Below are 21,455 nucleotides of genomic sequence, written 5' to 3' on the forward strand. Positions count from 1 at the left end.
AGGTCAGAGACGGACGGGGGACGGGACAGAGATCAGGTCAGAGACGGACGGGGGACGGGACAGAGATCAGGTCAGAGACGGACGGGGGACGGGGCAGAGATCAGGTCAGAGACGGACGGGGGACGGGACAGAGATCAGGTCAGAGACGGACGGGGGACGGGACAGAGATCAGGTCAGAGACGGACGGGGGACGGGGCTGAGATCAGGTCAGAGACGGACGGGGGACGGGACAGAGATCAGGACAGAGACGGACGGGGGACGGGACAGAGATCAGGTCAGAGACGGACGGGGGACGGGGCAGAGATCAGGTCAGAGACGGACGGGGGACGGGGCTGAGATCAGGTCAGAGACGGACGGGGGACGGGACAGAGATCAGGACAGAGACGGACGGGGGACGGGACAGAGATCAGGTCAGAGACGGACGGGGGACGGGGCAGAGATCAGGTCAGAGACGGACGGGGGACGGGGCTGAGATCAGATCAGAGACGGACGGGGGACGGGGCTGAGATCAGGTCAGAGACGGACGGGGGACGGGGCAGAGATCAGGTCAGAGACGGACGGGGGACGGGGCAGAGATCAGGTCAGAGACGGACGGGGGACGGGGCTGAGATCAGGTCAGAGACGGACGGGGGACGGGGCTGAGATCAGGTCAGAGACGGACGAGGGACGGGGCTGAGATCAGGTCAGAGACGGACGGGGGACGGGGCAGAGATCAGGTCAGAGACGGACGGGGGACGGGGCAGAGATCAGGTCAGAGACGGACGGGGGACGGGGCTGAGATCAGGTCAGAGACGGACGGGGGACGGGGCTGAGATCAGGTCAGAGACGGACGGGGGACGGGGCTGAGATCAGGTCAGAGACGGACGGGGGACGGGGCAGAGATCAGGTCAGAGACGGACGGGGGACGGGACAGAGATCAGGTCAGAGACGGACGGGGGACGGGGCTGAGATCAGGTCAGAGACGGACGGGGGACGGGGCAGAGATCAGGTCAGAGACGGACGGGGGACGGGACAGAGATCAGGTCAGAGACGGACGGGGGACGGGACAGAGATCAGGTCAGAGACGGACGGGGGACGGGGCTGAGATCAGGTCAGAGACGGACGGGGGACGGGACAGAGATCAGGTCAGAGACGGACGGGGGACGGGGCTGAGATCAGGTCAGAGACGGACGGGGGACGGGGCTGAGATCAGGTCAGAGACGGACGGGGGACGGGGCTGAGATCAGGTCAGAGACGGACGGGGGACGGGGCTGAGATCAGGTCAGAGACGGACGGGGGACGGGGCAGAGATCAGGTCAGAGACGGACGGGGGACGGGGCTGAGATCAGGTCAGAGACGGACGGGGGACGGGGCTGAGATCAGGTCAGAGACGGACGGGGGACGGGGCAGAGATCAGGTCAGAGACGGACGGGGGACGGGACAGAGATCAGGTCAGAGACGGACGGGGGACGGGGCTGAGATCAGGTCAGAGACGGACGGGGGACGGGGCTGAGATCAGGTCAGAGACGGACGGGGGACGGGGCTGAGATCAGGTCAGAGACGGACGGGGGACGGGGCTGAGATCAGGTCAGAGACGGACGGGGGACGGGGCTGAGATCAGGTCAGAGACGGACGGGGGACGGGGCTGAGATCAGGTCAGAGACGGACGGGGGACGGGGCAGAGATCAGGTCAGAGACGGACGGGGGACGGGGCTGAGATCAGGTCAGAGACGGACGGGGGACGGGGCTGAGATCAGGTCAGAGACGGACGGGGGACGGGGCAGAGATCAGGTCAGAGACGGACGGGGGACGGGACAGAGATCAGGTCAGAGACGGACGGGGGACGGGGCTGAGATCAGGTCAGAGACGGACGGGGGACGGGGCTGAGATCAGGTCAGAGACGGACGGGGGACGGGGCTGAGATCAGGTCAGAGACGGACGGGGGACGGGGCTGAGATCAGGTCAGAGACGGACGGGGGACGGGGCAGAGATCAGGTCAGAGACGGACGGGGGACGGGACAGAGATCAGGTCAGAGACGGACGGGGGACGGGGCTGAGATCAGGTCAGAGACGGACGGGGGACGGGGCTGAGATCAGGTCAGAGACGGACGGGGGACGGGGCAGAGATCAGGTCAGAGACGGACGGGGGACGGGGCTGAGATCAGGTCAGAGACGGACGGGGGACGGGACAGAGATCAGGTCAGAGACGGACGGGGGACGGGGCAGAGATCAGGTCAGAGACGGACGGGGGACGGGGCAGAGATCAGGTCAGAGACGGACGGGGGACGGGGCAGAGATCAGGTCAGAGACGGACGGGGGACGGGACAGAGATCAGGTCAGAGACGGACGGGGGACGGGGCAGAGATCAGGTCAGAGACGGACGGGGGACGGGGCTGAGATCAGGTCAGAGACGGACGGGGGACGGGGCTGAGATCAGGTCAGAGACGGACGGGGGACGGGGCAGAGATCAGGTCAGAGACGGATGGGGGACGGGGCTGAGATCAGATCAGAGACGGACGGGGGACGGGGCTGAGATCAGGTCAGAGACGGACGGGGGACGAGGCTGAGATCAGATCAGAGACGGACGGGGGACGGGGCTGAGATCAGGTCAGAGACGGACGGGGGACGGGGCTGAGATCAGGTCAGAGACGGACGGGGGACGGGGCTGAGATCAGATCAGAGACGGACGGGGGACGGGGCTGAGATCAGGTCAGAGACGGACGGGGGACGGGGCTGAGATCAGAGACGGACGGGGGACGGGACAGAGATCAGGTCAGAGGGGGACGGGACAGAGATCAGGTCAGAGGGGGACGGGGCTGAGATCAGGTCAGAGACGGACGGGGGACGGGGCTGAGATCAGATCAGAGACGGACGGGGGACGGGGCTGAGATCAGGTCAGAGACGGACGGGGGACGGGGCTGAGATCAGGTCAGAGACGGACGGGGGACGGGACAGAGATCAGGTCAGAGACGGACGGGGCTGAGATCAGGTCAGAGACGGACGGGGGACGGGGCTGAGATCAGGTCAGAGACGGACGGGGGACGGGACAGAGATCAGGTCAGAGACGGACGGGGCTGAGATCAGGTCAGAGACGGACGGGGGACGGGACAGAGATCAGGTCAGAGGGGGACGGGGCTGAGATCAGGTCAGAGACGGACGGGGGACGGGAGAGAGATCAGGTCAGAGGGGGACGGGGCTGAGATCAGGTCAGAGACGGACGGGGGACGGGACTGAGATCAGGTCAGAGACGGACGGGGGACGGGACAGAGATCAGGTCAGAGACGGACGGGGGACGGGGCTGAGATCAGGTCAGAGACGGACGGGGGACGGGGCTGAGATCAGGTCAGAGACGGACGGGGGACGGGGCAGAGATCAGGTCAGAGACGGACGGGGGACGGGGCAGAGATCAGGTCAGAGACGGACGGGGGACGGGGCTGAGATCAGGTCAGAGACGGACGGGGGACGGGGCTGAGATCAGGTCAGAGACGGACGGGGGACGGGGCAGAGATCAGGTCAGAGACGGACGGGGGACGGGGCTGAGATCAGGTCAGAGACGGACGGGGGACGGGGCTGAGATCAGGTCAGAGACGGACGGGGGACGGGGCAGAGATCAGGTCAGAGACGGACGGGGGACGGGGCAGAGATCAGGTCAGAGACGGACGGGGGACGGGGCTGAGATCAGGTCAGAGACGGACGGGGGACAGGGCAGAGATCAGGTCAGAGACGGACGGGGGACGGGACAGAGATCAGGTCAGAGACGGACGGGGGACGGGGCTGAGATCAGGTCAGAGACGGACGGGGGACGGGGCTGAGATCAGGTCAGAGACGGACGGGGGACGGGGCAGAGATCAGGTCAGAGACGGACGGGGGACGGGGCTGAGATCAGGTCAGAGACGGACGGGGGACGGGACAGAGATCAGGTCAGAGACGGACGGGGGACGGGGCAGAGATCAGGTCAGAGACGGACGAGGGACGGGGCAGAGATCAGGTCAGAGACGGACGGGGGACGGGGCAGAGATCAGGTCAGAGACGGACGGGGGACGGGACAGAGATCAGGTCAGAGACGGACGGGGGACGGGGCAGAGATCAGGTCAGAGACGGACGGGGGACGGGGCTGAGATCAGGTCAGAGACGGACGGGGGACGGGGCTGAGATCAGGTCAGAGACGGACGGGGGACGGGGCAGAGATCAGGTCAGAGACGGACGGGGGACGGGGCTGAGATCAGATCAGAGACGGACGGGGGACGGGGCTGAGATCAGGTCAGAGACGGACGGGGGACGGCGCTGAGATCAGATCAGAGACGGACGGGGGACGGGGCTGAGATCAGGTCAGAGACGGACGGGGGACGGGGCTGAGATCAGGTCAGAGACGGACGGGGGACGGGGCTGAGATCAGATCAGAGACGGACGGGGGACGGGGCTGAGATCAGATCAGAGACGGACGGGGGACGGGGCTGAGATCAGGTCAGAGACGGACGGGGGACGGGGCTGAGATCAGATCAGAGACGGACGGGGGACGGGACAGAGATCAGGTCAGAGGGGGACGGGGGACGGGACAGAGATCAGGTCAGAGGGGGACGGGGCTGAGATCAGGTCAGAGACGGACGGGGGACGGGGCTGAGATCAGATCAGAGACGGACGGGGGACGGGGCTGAGATCAGGTCAGAGACGGACGGGGGACGGGGCTGAGATCAGGTCAGAGACGGACGGGGGACGGGACAGAGATCAGGTCAGAGACGGACGGGGCTGAGATCAGGTCAGAGACGGACGGGGGACGGGGCTGAGATCAGGTCAGAGACGGACGGGGGACGGGACAGAGATCAGGTCAGAGACGGACGGGGCTGAGATCAGGTCAGAGACGGACGGGGGACGGGACAGAGATCAGGTCAGAGGGGGACGGGGCTGAGATCAGGTCAGAGACGGACGGGGGACGGGACAGAGATCAGGTCAGAGGGGGACGGGGGACGGGGCTGAGATCAGGTCAGAGACGGACGGGGGACGGGACAGAGATCAGGTCAGAGACGGACGGGGGACGGGACAGAGATCAGGTCAGAGACGGACGGGGGACGGGACAGAGATCAGGTCAGAGACGGACGGGGGACGGGGCTGAGATCAGGTCAGAGACGGACGGGGGACGGGACAGAGATCAGGTCAGAGGGGGACGGGGGACGGGGCTGAGATCAGGTCAGAGACGGACGGGGGACGGGACAGAGATCAGGTCAGAGGGGGACAGGGGACGGGGCTGAGATCAGGTCAGAGACGGACGGGGGACGGGACAGAGATCAGGTCAGAGACGGACGGGGGACGGGACAGAGATCAGGTCAGAGACGGACGGGGGACGGGACAGAGATCAGGTCAGAGACGGACGGGGGACGGGGCTGAGATCAGGTCAGAGACGGACGGGGGACGGGACAGAGATCAGGTCAGAGGGGGACGGGGGACGGGGCTGAGATCAGGTCAGAGACGGACGGGGGACGGGACAGAGATCAGGTCAGAGGGGGACGGGGCTGAGATCAGGTCAGAGACGGACGGGGGACGGGGCTGAGATCAGATCAGAGACGGACGGGGGACGGGACAGAGATCAGGTCAGAGGGGGACGGGGGACGGGGCTGAGATCAGGTCAGAGACGGACGGGGGACGGGGCTGAGATCAGAGACGGACGGGGGACGGGACAGAGATCAGGTCAGAGGGGGACGGGGCTGAGATCAGGTCAGAGACGGACGGGGGACGGGACAGAGATCAGGTCAGAGACGGACGGGGGACGAGGCTGAGATCAGATCAGAGACGGACGGGGGACGGGACAGAGATCAGGTCAGAGGGGGACGGGGCTGAGATCAGGTCAGAGACGGACGGGGGACGGGACAGAGATCAGGTCAGAGACGGACGGGGGACGGGGCAGAGATCAGGTCAGAGACGGACGGGGGACGGGGCAGAGATCAGGTCAGAGACGGACAGGGGACGGGGCAGAGATCAGGTCAGAGACGGACGGGGACGGGACAGAGATCAGGTCAGAGACAGACGGGGGACGGGGCAGAGATCAGGTCAGAGACGGACGGGGGACGGGACAGAGATCAGGTCAGAGACGGACGGGGGACGGGACAGAGATCAGGTCAGAGACGGACGGGGGACGGGGCAGAGATCAGGTCAGAGACGGACGGGGGACGGGGCAGAGATCAGGTCAGAGACGGACGGGGGACGGGACAGAGATCAGGTCAGAGACGGACGGGGGACGGGACAGAGATCAGGTCAGAGACGGACGGGGGACGGGACAGAGATCAGGACAGAGACGGACGGGGGACGGGACAGAGATCAGGTCAGAGACGGACGGGGGACGGGGCAGAGATCAGGTCAGAGACGGACGGGGGACGGGGCAGAGATCAGGTCAGAGACGGACGGGGGACGGGACAGAGATCAGGTCAGAGACGGACGGGGGACGGGACAGAGATCAGGTCAGAGACGGACGGGGGACGGGGCAGAGATCAGGTCAGAGACGGACGGGGGACGGGACAGAGATCAGGTCAGAGACGGACGGGGGATGGGACAGAGAACAGGTCAGAGACGGACGGGGGACGGGGCAGAGATCAGGTCAGAGACGGACGGGGGACGGGACAGAGATCAGGTCAGAGACGGACGGGGGACGGGACAGAGATCAGGTCAGAGACGGACGGGGGACGGGACAGAGATCAGGACAGAGACGGACGGGGGACGGGACAGAGATCAGGACAGAGACGGATGGGACAGAGATCAGGACAGAGACGGACGGGGCAGAGATCAGGTCAGAGATGGACGGGAAAGAGATCAGGACAGAGACGGACGGGACAGAGATCAGGACAGAGACGGACGGGACAGAGATCAGGTCAGAGACGGACAGGGGACAGGACAGAGATCAGGTCAGAGACGGACGGGGGACGGGACAGAGATCATGACAGAGACGGCCAGGGGACGGGACAGAGATCAGGTCAGAGACGGACGGGGGACGGGACAGAGATCAGGTCAGAGACGGACGGGGGACGGGACAGAGATCAGGATGGAGACGGACGGGGGACGGGACAGAGATCAGGACGGAGACGGACGGGGGACGGGACAGAGATCAGGATGGAGACGGACGGGGGACGGGACAGAGATCAGGACAGAGACGGACGGGGGACGGGACAGAGATCAGGACAGAGACGGACGGGGGACGGGACAGAGATCATGACAGAGACGGCCAGGGGACGGGACAGAGATCAGGTCAGAGACAGACGGGGGACGGGACAGAGATCAGGTCAGAGACGGACGGGGGACGGGACAGAGATCAGGATGGAGACGGACGGGGGACGGGACAGAGATCAGGACGGAGAGAGACGGGGGACGGGACAGAGATCAGGACAGAGACGGACGGGGGACGGGACAGAGATCAGGACAGAGACGGACGGGGGACGGGACAGAGATCATGACAGAGACGGCCAGGGGATGGGACAGAGATCAGGTCAGAGACGGACAGGGGACGGGACAGAGATCAGGTCAGAGACGGACGGGGGACGGGACAGAGACGGACGGGGGACGGGACAGAGATCAGGTCAGAGACGGACGGGGGACGGGACAGAGATCAGGTCAGAGACGGACGGGACAGAGATCAGGTCAGAGACGGATGGGGGACGGGACAGAGATCAGGACAGAGACGGACGGGGGACGGGACAGAGACGGACGGGGGACGGGACAGAGATCAGGACAGAGACGGACGGGGGACGGGACACAGATCAGGTCAGAGACGGACGGGGGACGGGACAGAGATCAGGTCAGAGACGGACGGGACAGACATCAGGTCAGAGACGGACGGGGGACGGGACAGAGATCAGGACAGAGACGGACGGGACAGAGATCAGGTCAGAGACGGACGGGACAGAGATCAGGTCAGAGACGGATGGGGGACGGGACAGAGATCAGGTCAGAGACGGACGGGGGACGGGGCTGAGATCAGGTCAGAGACGGACGGGGGACGGGGCTGAGATCAGGTCAGAGACGGACGGGGGACGGGACAGAGATCAGGTCAGAGACGGACGGGGGACGGGGCTGAGATCAGGTCAGAGACGGACGGGGGACGGGGCTGAGATCAGGTCAGAGACGGACGGGGGACGGGGCAGAGATCAGGTCAGAGACGGACGGGGGACGGGGCTGAGATCAGGTCAGAGACGGACGGGGGACGGGGCTGAGATCAGGTCAGAGACGGACGGGGGACGGGACAGAGATCAGGTCAGAGACGGACGGGGGACGGGGCAGAGATCAGGTCAGAGACGGACGGGGGACGGGGCAGAGATCAGGTCAGAGACGGACGGGGGACGGGGCAGAGATCAGGTCAGAGACGGACGGGGGACGGGACAGAGATCAGGTCAGAGACAGACGGGGGACGGGGCAGAGATCAGGTCAGAGACGGACGGGGGACGGGACAGAGATCAGGTCAGAGACGGACGGGGGACGGGACAGAGATCAGGTCAGAGACGGACGGGGGACGGGGCAGAGATCAGGTCAGAGAAGGACGGGGGACGGGGCAGAGATCAGGTCAGAGACGGACGGGGGACGGGACAGAGATCAGGTCAGAGACGGACGGGGGACGGGACAGAGATCAGGACAGAGACGGACGGGGGACGGGACAGAGATCAGGTCAGAGACGGACGGGGGACGGGGCAGAGATCAGGTCAGAGACGGACGGGGGACGGGACAGAGATCAGGTCAGAGACGGACGGGGGACGGGACAGAGATCAGGTCAGAGACAGACGGGGCAGAGATCAGGTCAGAGACGGACGGCGGACGGGTCAGAGATCAGGTCAGAGACGGACAGGGGACGGGACAGAGAACAGGTCAGAGACGGACGGGGGACGGGGCAGAGATCAGGTCAGAGACGGACGGGGGACGGGACAGAGATCAGGTCAGAGACGGACGGGGGACGGGACAGAGATCAGGTCAGAGACGGACGGGGGACGGGACAGAGATCAGGACAGAGACGGACGGGGGACGGGACAGAGATCAGGACAGAGACGGACGGGACAGAGATCAGGACAGAGACGGACGGGGCAGAGATCAGGTCAGAGATGGACGGGGGACGGGAAAGAGATCAGGACAGAGACGGACGGGACAGAGATCAGGACAGAGACGGACGGGGGACGGGACAGAGATCAGGACAGAGACGGACGGGACAGAGATCAGGTCAGAGACGGACAGGGGACAGGACAGAGATCAGGTCAGAGACGGACGGGGGACGGGACAGACATCATGACAGAGACGGCCAGGGGACGGGACAGAGATCAGGTCAGAGACGGACGGGGGACGGGACAGAGATCAGGTCAGAGACGGACGGGGGACGGGACAGAGATCAGGATGGAGACGGACGGGGGACAGGACAGAGATCAGGACGGACGGGGGACGGGACAGAGATCAGGATGGAGACGGACGGGGGACGGGACAGAGATCAGGACAGAGACGGACGGGGGACAGGACAGAGATCAGGACAGAGACGGACGGGGGACGGGACAGAGATCATGACAGAGACGGCCAGGGGACGGGACAGAGATCAGGTCAGAGACAGACGGGGGACGGGACAGAGATCAGGTCAGAGACAGACGGGGGACGGGACAGAGATCAGGACAGAGACGGACGGGGGACGGGACAGAGATCAGGACAGAGACGGACGGGGGACGGGACAGAGATCATGACAGAGACGGCCAGGGGATGGGACAGAGATCAGGTCAGAGACGGACAGGGGACGGGACAGAGATCAGGTCAGAGACGGACGGGGGACGGGACAGAGATCAGGACAGAGACGGACGGGGGACGGGACAGAGATCAGGACAGAGACGGACGGGGGACGGGACAGAGATCAGGTCAGAGACGGACGGGGGACGGGACAGAGATCAGGTCAGAGACGGACGGGACAGAGATCAGGTCAGAGACGGATGGGGGACGGGACAGAGATCAGGACAGAGACGGACGGGGGACGGAACAGAGACGGACGGGGGACGGGACAGAGATCAGGACAGAGACGGACGGGGGACGGGACAGAGATCAGGTCAGAGACGGACGGGGGACGGGACAGAGATCAGGTCAGAGACGGACGGGACAGAGATCAGGCCAGAGACGGACGGGGGACGGGACAGAGATCAGGACAGAGACGGACGGGACAGAGATCAGGTCAGAGACGGACGGGACAGAGATCAGGTCAGAGACGGATGGGGGACGGGACAGAGATCAGGTCAGAGACGCACGGGGGACGGGGCAGAGATCAGGTCAGACACGGATGGGGGACGGGACAGAGATCAGGTCAGAGACGGACGGGACAGAGATCAGGTCAGACGGATGAGGGACGGGACAGAGATCAGGTCAGAGACGGAGGGGGCAGAGAACAGGTCAGAGACGGACGGGGGACGGGGCAGAGATCAGGTCAGAGACGCATGAGGGAAGGGACAGAGATCAGGTCAGAGACGGACGGGGCAGAGATCAGGTCAGAGACGGGCGGGGGACGGGGCAGAGATCAGGACAGAGACGGACGGGGCAGAGATCAGGTCAGAGACGGACAGGGGACGGGACAGAGATCAGGATAGAGACGGACAGGGGACGGGGCAGAGATCAGGTCAGAGACGGACGGGGGACTGGGCAGAGATCAGGTCAGAGACGGACAGGGGACGGAGCAGAGATCAGGTCAGAGACGGACGGGGGACGGGACAGAGATCAGGTCAGAGACGGACGGGGGACGGGACAGAGATCAGGTCAGAGACGGACGGGGGACGGGACAGAGATCAGGTCAGAGACGGACGGGGCAGAGATCAGGTCAGAGACGGACAGGGGACGGGACAGATATCAGGTCAGAGACGGACGGGGGACGGGACAGAGATCAGGTCAGAGATGGATGGGGGACGGGACAGAGATCAGGACAGAGACGGACAGGGGACGGGCCGGAGATCAGGTCAGAGATCAGGACAGAGACAGCCAGGGGACGGGACAGAGATCAGGACAGAGACGGACGGGGAACGGGACAGAGATCAGGATAGAGACGGACAGGGGACGGGCCGGAGATCAGGTCAGAGATCAGGACAGAGACAGCCAGGGGACGGGACAGAGATCAGGACAGAGACGGACGGGGAACGGGACAGAGATCAGGATAGAGACGGACAGGGGACAGGACGGAGATCAGGACAGAGACGGACAGGGGACGGGCCGGAGATCAGGATAGAGACGGACAGGGGACGGGACGGAGATCAGGATAGAGACGGATAGGGGACAGGACAGAAATCAGGACCGAGACAGACGGGGGACGGGACTGAGATCAGGACAGAGAAGGACAGGGGACGGGCCGGAGATCAGGTCAGAGACGGACGGGGGGCGGGCCGGAGATCAGGACAGAGACGGACAGGGGACGGGACGGAGATCAGGATAGAGACGGACAGGGGACGGAACAGAGATCAGGTCAGAGATCAGGACAGAGACGGACGGGGGACAGGACAGAGATCTGGTCAGAGACGGACGGGGGACGGGACAGAGATCAGGTCAGAGATCAGGACAGAGAAAGCCAGGGGACGGGACAGAGATCAGGACAGAGACGGACGGGGCAGAGATCAGGTCAGAGACGGACGGGGGACGGGACAGAGATCAGGATAGAGACGGACAGGGGACGGGACGGAGATCAGGATAGAGACGGACAGGGGACGGGACGGAGATCAGGATAGAGACGGACAGGGGACGGGCCGGAGATCAGGATAGAGACGGATAGGAGACGGGACGGAGATCAGGACAGAGACGGACAGGGGACGGGACAGAGACGGACAGGGGACGGGCCGGAGATCAGGTCAGAGACGGACAGGGGACGGGCCAGAGATCAGGACAGAGATGGACAGGGGATGGGACGGAGATCAGAATAGAGACGGACAGGGGACGGAACAGAGATCAGGACAGAGACGGACAGGGGACGGGGCAGAGATCAGGACAGAGACGGACGGGGGACGGGACAGAGATCAGATCAGAGACGGACGGGACGGGGCAGAGATCAGGACAGAGACGGACAGGGGACGGGGCAGAGATCAGGACAGAGACAGACAGGGGACGGGGCAGAGATCAGGACAGAGACGGACAGGGGACGGAACAGAGATCAGGACAGAGACGGACTGGGGACGGAACAGAGATCAGGACAGAGACGGACAGGGGACGGGGCAGAGATCAGGACAGGGGACGGGCCAGAGATCAGGATAGAGATGCACAGGGGACGGGGCAGAGATCTCGACAGAGACGGACGGGGGACAGGGCAGAGATCAGGTCAGAGACGGACGGGGCAGAGATCAGGTCAGAGACGGCCATGGGATGGGCTGGAGATCAGGTCAGAGACGGACGGGGGACGGACCGGAGATCAAGACAGAGACGGACAGGGGACGGGACGGAGATCAGGATTTAGACGGACAGGGGACGGAACAGAGATCAGGACAGAGACGGACAGGGGACGGGGCAGAGATCAGGACAGAGACGGACAGGGGACGGGGCAGAGATCAGGACAGAGACGGACAGGGGACGGGGCAGAGATCAGGACAGAGACTGATAGGGGACGGGGCAGAGATCAGGACAGAGACGGACAGGGGACGGGTCGGAGATCAGGACAGAGACGGACAGGGGACGGGGCAGAGATCAGGACAGAGACGGACAGGGGACGGGACGGAGATCAGGACAGAGACAGACAGGGGATGGGACAGAGATCAGGACAGAGACGGACAGGGGACGGGACAGAGATCAGGATAGAGACGGACAGGGGACGGGACGGAGATCAGGACAGAGACGGACAGGGGTCGGGACAGAGATCAGGACAGGGGACGGGCTGGAGATCAGGACAGAGACGGACAGGGGACGGGCCAGAGATCAGGACAGGGGACGGGCCGGAGATCAGGATAGAGACGGACAGGGGGCGGGACGGAGATCAGGAAAGAGACGGACAGGGGATGGGACAGAGATCAGGGGACGGGCCGGAGATCAGGATAAAGACGGACAGAGGACAGGACAGAGATCAGGGCAGAGACGGACAGGGGACAGGACAGAGATCAGGACAAAGACAGACAGGGGACCGGCCGGAGATCAGGATAGAGACGGACAGGGGACGGGACAGAGATCAGGACAGAGACGGCCAGGGGACGGAACAGAGATCAGGTTAGAGACGGCCAGGGGACGGGACAGAGATCAGGACAGAGACAGCCAGGGGACGGGACAGAGATCAGGACCCAGACGGACAGGGGACGGGCCGGAGATCAGGACAGAGACGGACAGGGGACGGGCCGGAGATCAGGATAGAGACGGACAGGGGACGGGACAGAGACGACCAGGGGACGGGACAGAGATCAGCATAGAGACGGACAGGGGACGGGACAGAGATCAGGACAGAGGTGGCCAGGGGACGGGACAGAGATCAGGACAAAGACGGACAGGGGACGGGACGGAGATCAGGACAGAGATGTACAGGGGACCGGCCGGAAATCAGGATAGAGACGGATAGGGGACGGGACGGAGACTAGGACAGAGACGGACTGGAGATCAGGATAGAGACGGACAGGGGACAGGACAGAGATCAGGACAGAGACGGACAGGGGACGGGAAAGAGATCAGGACAGGGGACGGGCCGGAGATCAGGATAAAGATGGACAGAGGACAGGACAGAGATCAGGGCAGAGACGGACAGGGGACAGGTCAGAGATCAGGACAAAGACGGACAGGGGACGGGCCGGAGATCAGGATAGAGACGGTCAGGGGACGGGACAGAGATCAGGACAGAGACGGCCAGGGGACGGAACAGAGATCAGGTTACAGACGGCCAAGGGACGGGACAGAGATCAGGACAGAGATGGCCAGGGGACGGGACAGAGATCAGGACACAGACGGACAGGGGACGGGCCGGAGATCAGGACAGAGACGGACAGGGGACGGGCCGGAGATCAGGATAGAGACGGACAGGGGACGGGACAGAGACGACCAGGGGACGGGACAGAGATCAGCATAGAGACGGACAGGGGACGGGACAGAGATCAGGACAGAGGTGGCCAGGGGACGGGACAGAGATCAGGACAAAGACGGACAGGGGACGGGATGGAGATCAGGACAGAGATGTACAGGGGACGGGCCAGAGATCAGGATAGAGACGGATAGGGGACGGGACGGAGACCAGGACAGAGACGGACTGGAGATCAGGATAGAGGGACGGGACAGAGATCAGGACAGAGACGGCCAGGGAATGGGACAGAGATCAGGACAAAGACGGACAGGGGACGGGCCGCAGATCAGGAAAGAAGCGGACAGGGGACGGAGATCAGGATAGAGACGGGCAGGGGACGGGACGGAGACCTGGACAGAGATGGACAGGGGACAGGCTGGAGATCAGGATAGAGACGGACAGGGATTGGGACGGAGCTCAGGGCAGAGACGGACAGGGGACGGGACAGCGATCAGGACAGAGATGAACAGGGGACGGGACGGAGATCAGGATAGAGACGGACAGAGATCAGGGCAGAGACGGCCCTTGGGACGGGACAGAGATCAGGACAGAGACAGACAGAGGACGGGCCGAACATCAGGGCAGAGACGGCCAGGGGACGGCACAGAGATCAGGACAGAGACGGCCAGGACAAAGACGGACAGGGGACAGGCCGGAGATCAGGGCAGAGACGGATAGGGGACGGGTCGGAGATCGGGACAGAGACGGAGAGGGGATGGGTCGGAGATCAGGATAGAGACAGACAGGGGTCGGGCCGGAGATCAGGATAGAGACGGACAGAGGACAGGACAGAGATCAGGGCAGAGACGGCCCTTGGGACGGGACAGAGATCAGGACAGAGACAGACAGAGGACGGGCCGAACATCAGGGCAGAGATCAGGACAGAGACGGCCAGGGGACGGGACAGAGATCAGGACAAAGACGGACAGGGGACAGGCCGGAGATCAGGACAGAGACGGATAGGGGACGGGTCGGAGATCGGGACAGAGACGGATAGGGGACGGGTCGGAGATCAGGATAGAGACAGACAGGGGATGGGACAGAGATCAGGACAGAGACGGACAGGGGACGGGACAGAGATCAGGATAGAGACGGACAGGGGACGGGAAAGAGATCAGGACAGGGGACGGGCCGGAGATCAGGATAAAGATGGACAGAGGACAGGACAGAGATCAGGGCAGAGACGGACAGGGGACAGGTCAGAGATCAGGACAAAGACGGACAGGGGACGGGCCGGAGATCAGGATAGAGACGGTCAGGGGACGGGACAGAGATCAGGACAGAGACGGCCAGGGGACGGAACAGAGATCAGGTTACAGACGGCCAAGGGACGGGACAGAGATCAGGACAGAGATGGCCAGGGGACGGGACAGAGATCAGGACACAGACGGACAGGGGACGGGCCGGAGATCAGGACAGAGACGGACAGGGGACGGGCCGGAGATCAGGATAGAGACGGACAGGGGACGGGACAGAGACGACCAGGGGACGGGACAGAGATCAGCATAGAGACGGACAGGGGACGGGACAGAGATCAGGACAGAGGTGGCCAGGGGACGGGACAGAGATCAGGACAAAGACGGACAGGGGACGGGATGGAGATCAGGACAGAGATGTACAGGGGACGGGCCAGAGATCAGGATAGAGACGGATAGGGGACGGGACGGAGACCAGGACAGAGACGGACTGGAGATCAGGATAGAGGGACGGGACAGAGATCAGGACAGAGACGGCCAGGGAATGGGACAGAGATCAGGACAAAGACGGACAGGGGACGGGCCGCAGATCAGGAAAGAAGCGGACAGGGGACGGAGATCAGGATAGAGACGGGCAGGGGACGGGACGGAGACCTGGACAGAGATGGACAGGGGACAGGCTGGAGATCAGGATAGAGACGGACAGGGATTGGGACGGAGCTCAGGGCAGAGACGGACAGGGGACGGGACAGCGATCAGGACAGAGATGAACAGGGGACGGGACGGAGATCAGGATAGAGACGGACAGAGATCAGGGCAGAGACGGCCCTTGGGACGGGACAGAGATCAGGACAGAGACAGACAGAGGACGGGCCGAACATCAGGGCAGAGACGGCCAGGGGACGGCACAGAGATCAGGACAGAGACGGCCAGGACAAAGACGGACAGGGGACAGGCCGGAGATCAGGGCAGAGACGGATAGGGGACGGGTCGGAGATCGGGACAGAGACGGAGAGGGGATGGGTCGGAGATCAGGATAGAGACAGACAGGGGTCGGGCCGGAGATCAGGATAGAGACGGACAGAGGACAGGACAGAGATCAGGGCAGAGACGGCCCTTGGGACGGGACAGAGATCAGGACAGAGACAGACAGAGGACGGGCCGAACATCAGGGCAGAGATCAGGACAGAGACGGCCAGGGGACGGGACAGAGATCAGGACAAAGACGGACAGGGGACAGGCCGGAGATCAGGACAGAGACGGATAGGGGACGGGTCGGAGATCGGGACAGAGACGGATAGGGGACGGGTCGGAGATCAGGATAGAGACAGACAGGGGATGGGACAGAGATCAGGACAGAGACGGACAGGGGACGGGACAGAGATCAGGATAGAGACGGACAGGGGACGGGACGGAGTTCAGGACAGAGACGGACAGGGGTCGGAACAGAGATCAGGACAGGGGACGGGCTGGAGATCAGGACAGAGACGGACAGGGGACGGGCCAGAGATCAGGACAGGGGACGGGCCGGAGATCAGGATAGAGACGGACAGGGGGCGGGACGGAGATCAGGAAAGAGACGGACAGGGGATGGGACAGAGATCAGGACAGGGGACGGGCCGGAGATCAGGATAAAGATGGACAGAGGACAGGACAGAGATCAGGGCAGAGACGGACAGGGGACAGGACAGAGATCAGGACAAAGACGGACAGGGGACCGGCCGGAGATCAGGATAGAGACGGACAGGGGACGGGACAGAGATCAGGACAGAGACGGCCAGGGGACGGAACAGAGATCAGGTTAGAGACGGCCAGGGGACGGGACAGAGATCAGGTCAGAGACAGACGGGGCAGAGATCAGGTCAGAGACGGACGGGGGACGGGACAGAGATCAGGTCAGAGACGGACGGGGGACGGGACAGAGAACAGGTCAGAGACGGACGGGGGACGGGGCAGAGATCAGGTCAGAGACGGACGGGGGACGGGACAGAGATCAGGTCAGAGACGGACGGGGGACGGGACAGAGATCAGGTCAGAGACGGACGGGGGACGGGACAGAGATCAGAACAGAGACGGACGGGGGACGGGACAGAGATCAGGACAGAGACGGACGGGACAGAGATCAGGACAGAGACGGACGGGGCAGAGATCAGGTCAGAGATGGACGGGGGACGGGAAAGAGATCAGGACAGAGACGGACGGGACAGAGATCAGGACAGAGACGGACGGGGGACGGGACAGAGATCAGGACAGAGACGGACGGGACAGAGATCAGGTCAGAGACGGACAGGGGACAGGACAGAGATCAGGTCAGAGACGGACGGGGGACGGGACAGAGATCATGACAGAGACGGCCAGGGGACGGGACAGAGATCAGGTCAGAGACGGACGGGGGACGGGACAGAGATCAGGTCAGAGACGGACGGGGGACGGGACAGAGATCAGGATGGAGACGGACGGGGGACAGGACAGAGATCAGGACGGAGACGGACGGGGGACGGGACAGAGATCAGGATGGAGACGGACGGGGGACGGGACAGAGATCAGGACAGACACGGACGGGGGACAGGACAGAGATCAGGACAGAGACGGACGGGGGACGGGACAGAGATCATGACAGAGACGGCCAGGGGACGGGACAGAGATCAGGTCAGAGACAGACGGGGGACGGGACAGAGATCAGGTCAGAGACAGACGGGGGACGGGACAGAGATCAGGACAGAGACGGACGGGGGACGGGACAGAGATCAGGACAGAGACGGACGGGGGACGGGACAGAGATCATGACAGAGACGGCCAGGGGATGGGACAGAGATCAGGTCAGAGACGGACAGGGGACGGGACAGAGATCAGGTCAGAGACGGACGGGGGACGGGACAGAGATCAGGACAGAGACGGACGGGGGACGGGACAGAGATCAGGACAGAGACGGACGGGGGACGGGACAGAGATCAGGTCAGAGACGGACGGGGGACGGGACAGAGATCAGGTCAGAGACGGACGGGACAGAGATCAGGTCAGAGACGGATGGGGGACGGGACAGAGATCAGGACAGAGACGGACGGGGGACGGGACAGAGACGGACGGGGGACGGGACAGAGATCAGGACAGAGACGGACGGGGGACGGGACAGAGATCAGGTCAGAGACGGACGGGGGACGGGACAGAGATCAGGTCAGAGACGGACGGGACAGAGATCAGGCCAGAGACGGACGGGGGACGGGACAGAGATCAGGACAGAGACGGACGGGACAGAGATCAGGTCAGAGACGGACGGGACAGAGATCAGGTCAGAGACGGATGGGGGACGGGACAGAGATCAGGTCAGAGACGCACGGGGGACGGGGCAGAGATCAGGTCAGAGACGGATGGGGGACGGGACAGAGATCAGGTCAGAGACGGACGGGACAGAGATCAGGTCAGACGGATGAGGGACGGGACAGAGATCAGGTCAGAGACGGAGGGGGCAGAGAACAGGTCAGAGACGGACGGGGGACGGGGCAGAGATCAGGTCAGAGACGCATGAGGGAAGGGACAGAGATCAGGTCAGAGACGGACGGGGCAGAGATCAGGTCAGAGACGGGCGGGGGACGGGGCAGAGATCAGGACAGAGACGGACGGGGCAGAGATCAGGTCAGAGACGGACAGGGGACGGGACAGAGATCAGGATAGAGACGGACAGGGGACGGGGCAGAGATCAGGTCAGAGACGGACGGGGGACTGGGCAGAGATCAGGTCAGAGACGGACAGGGGACGGGGCAGAGATCAGGTCAGAGACGGACGGGGGACGGGACAGAGATCAGGTCAGAGACGGACGGGGGACGGGACAGAGATCAGGTCAGAGACGGACGGGGGACGGGACAGAGATCAGGTCAGAGACGGACGGGGCAGAGATCAGGTCAGAGACGGACAGGGGACGGGACAGATATCAGGTCAGAGACGGACGGGGGACGGGACAGAGATCAGGTCAGAGATGGATGGGGGACGGGACAGAGATCAGGACAGAGACGGACAGGGGACGGGCCGGAGATCAGGTCAGAGATCAGGACAGAGACAGCCAGGGGACGGGACAGAGATCAGGACAGAGACGGACGGGGAACGGGACAGAGATCAGGATAGAGACGGACAGGGGACGGGCCGGAGATCAGGTCAGAGATCAGGACAGAGACAGCCAGGGGACGGGACAGAGATCAGGACAGAGACGGACGGGGAACGGGACAGAGATCAGGATAGAGACGGACAGGGGACAGGACGGAGATCAGGACAGAGACGGACAGGGGACGGGCCGGAGATCAGGATAGAGACGGACAGGGGACGGGACGGAGATCAGGATAGAGACGGATAGGGGACAGGACAGAAATCAGGACCGAGACAGACGGGGGACGGGACTGAGATCAGGACAGAGAAGGACAGGGGACGGGCCGGAGATCAGGTCAGAGACTGACGGGGGGCGGGCCGGAGATCAGGACAGAGACGGACAGGGGACGGGACGGAGATCAGGATAGAGACGGACAGGGGACGGAACAGATATCAGGTCAGAGATCAGGACAGAGACGGACGGGGGACGGGACAGAGATCTGGTCAGAGACGGACGGGGGACGGGACAGAGATCAGGTCAGAGATCAGGACAGAGAAAGCCAGGGGACGGGACAGAGATCAGGACAGAGACGGACGGGGCAGAGATCAGGTCAGAGACGGACGGGGGACGGGACAGAGATCAGGATAGAGACGGACAGGGGACGGGACGGAGATCAGGATAGAGACGGACAGGGGACGGGACGGAGATCAGGATAGAGACGGACAGGGGACGGGCCGGAGATCAGGATAGAGACGGATAGGAGACGGGACGGAGATCAGGACAGAGACGGACAGGGGACGGGACAGAGACGGACAGGGGACGGGCCGGAGATCAGGTCAGAGACGGACAGGGGACGGGCCAGAGATCAGGACAGAGATGGACAGGGGATGGGACGGAGATCAGAATAGAGACGGACAGGGGACGGAACAGAGATCAGGACAGAGACGGACAGGGGACGGGGCAGAGATCAGGACAGAGACGGACGGGGGACGGGACAGAGATCAGATCAGAGACGGACGGGACGGGGCAGAGATCAGGACAGAGACGGACAGGGGACGGGGCAGAGATCAGGACAGAGACAGACAGGGGACGGGGCAGAGATCAGGACAGAGACGGACAGGGGACGGAACAGAGATCAGGACAGAGACGGACTGGGGACGGAACAGAGATCAGGACAGAGACGGACAGGGGACGGAGCAGAGATCAGGACAGGGGACGGGCCAGAGATCAGGATAGAGATGCACAGGGGACGGGGCAGAGATCTCGACAGAGACAGACGGGTGACAGGGCAGAGATCAGGTCAGAGACGGACGGGGCAGAGATCAGGTCAGAGACGGCCATGGGATGGGCTGGAGATCAGGTCAGAGACGGACAGGGGACGGGCCGGAGATCAGGATAGAGACGGACAGGGGACGGGACGGAGATCAGGATAGAGACGGATAGGGGACAGGACAGAAATCAGGACCGAGACAGACGGGGGACGGGACTGAGATCAGGACAGAGAAGGACAGGGGACGGGCCGGAGATCAGGTCAGAGACTGACGGGGGGCGGGCCGGAGATCAGGACAGAGACGGACAGGGGACGGGACGGAGATCAGGATAGAGACGGACAGGGGACGGAACAGATATCAGGTCAGAGATCAGGACAGAGACGGACGGGGGACGGGACAGAGATCTGGTCAGAGACGGACGGGGGACGGGACAGAGATCAGGTCAGAGATCAGGACAGAGAAAGCCAGGGGACGGGACAGAGATCAGGACAGAGACGGACGGGGCAGAGATCAGGTCAGAGACGGACGGGGGACGGGACAGAGATCAGGATAGAGACGGACAGGGGACGGGACGGAGATCAGGATAGAGACGGACAGGGGACGGGACGGAGATCAGGATAGAGACGGACAGGGGACGGGCCGGAGATCAGGATAGAGACGGATAGGAGACGGGACGGAGATCAGGACAGAGACGGACAGGGGACGGGACAGAGACGGACAGGGGACGGGCCGGAGATCAGGTCAGAGACGGACAGGGGACGGGCCAGAGATCAGGACAGAGATGGACAGGGGATGGGACGGAGATCAGAATAGAGACGGACAGGGGACGGAACAGAGATCAGGACAGAGACGGACAGGGGACGGGGCAGAGATCAGGACAGAGACGGACGGGGGACGGGACAGAGATCAGATCAGAGACGGACGGGGCAGAGATCAGGACA

This window comes from Phyllobates terribilis, unplaced genomic scaffold (assembly GCF_046119375.1).
Source record: "Phyllobates terribilis strain yellow unplaced genomic scaffold, ASM4611937v1 Scaffold_1__5_contigs__length_1240528914, whole genome shotgun sequence".
NCBI lineage: Eukaryota > Metazoa > Chordata > Amphibia > Anura > Dendrobatidae > Phyllobates > Phyllobates terribilis.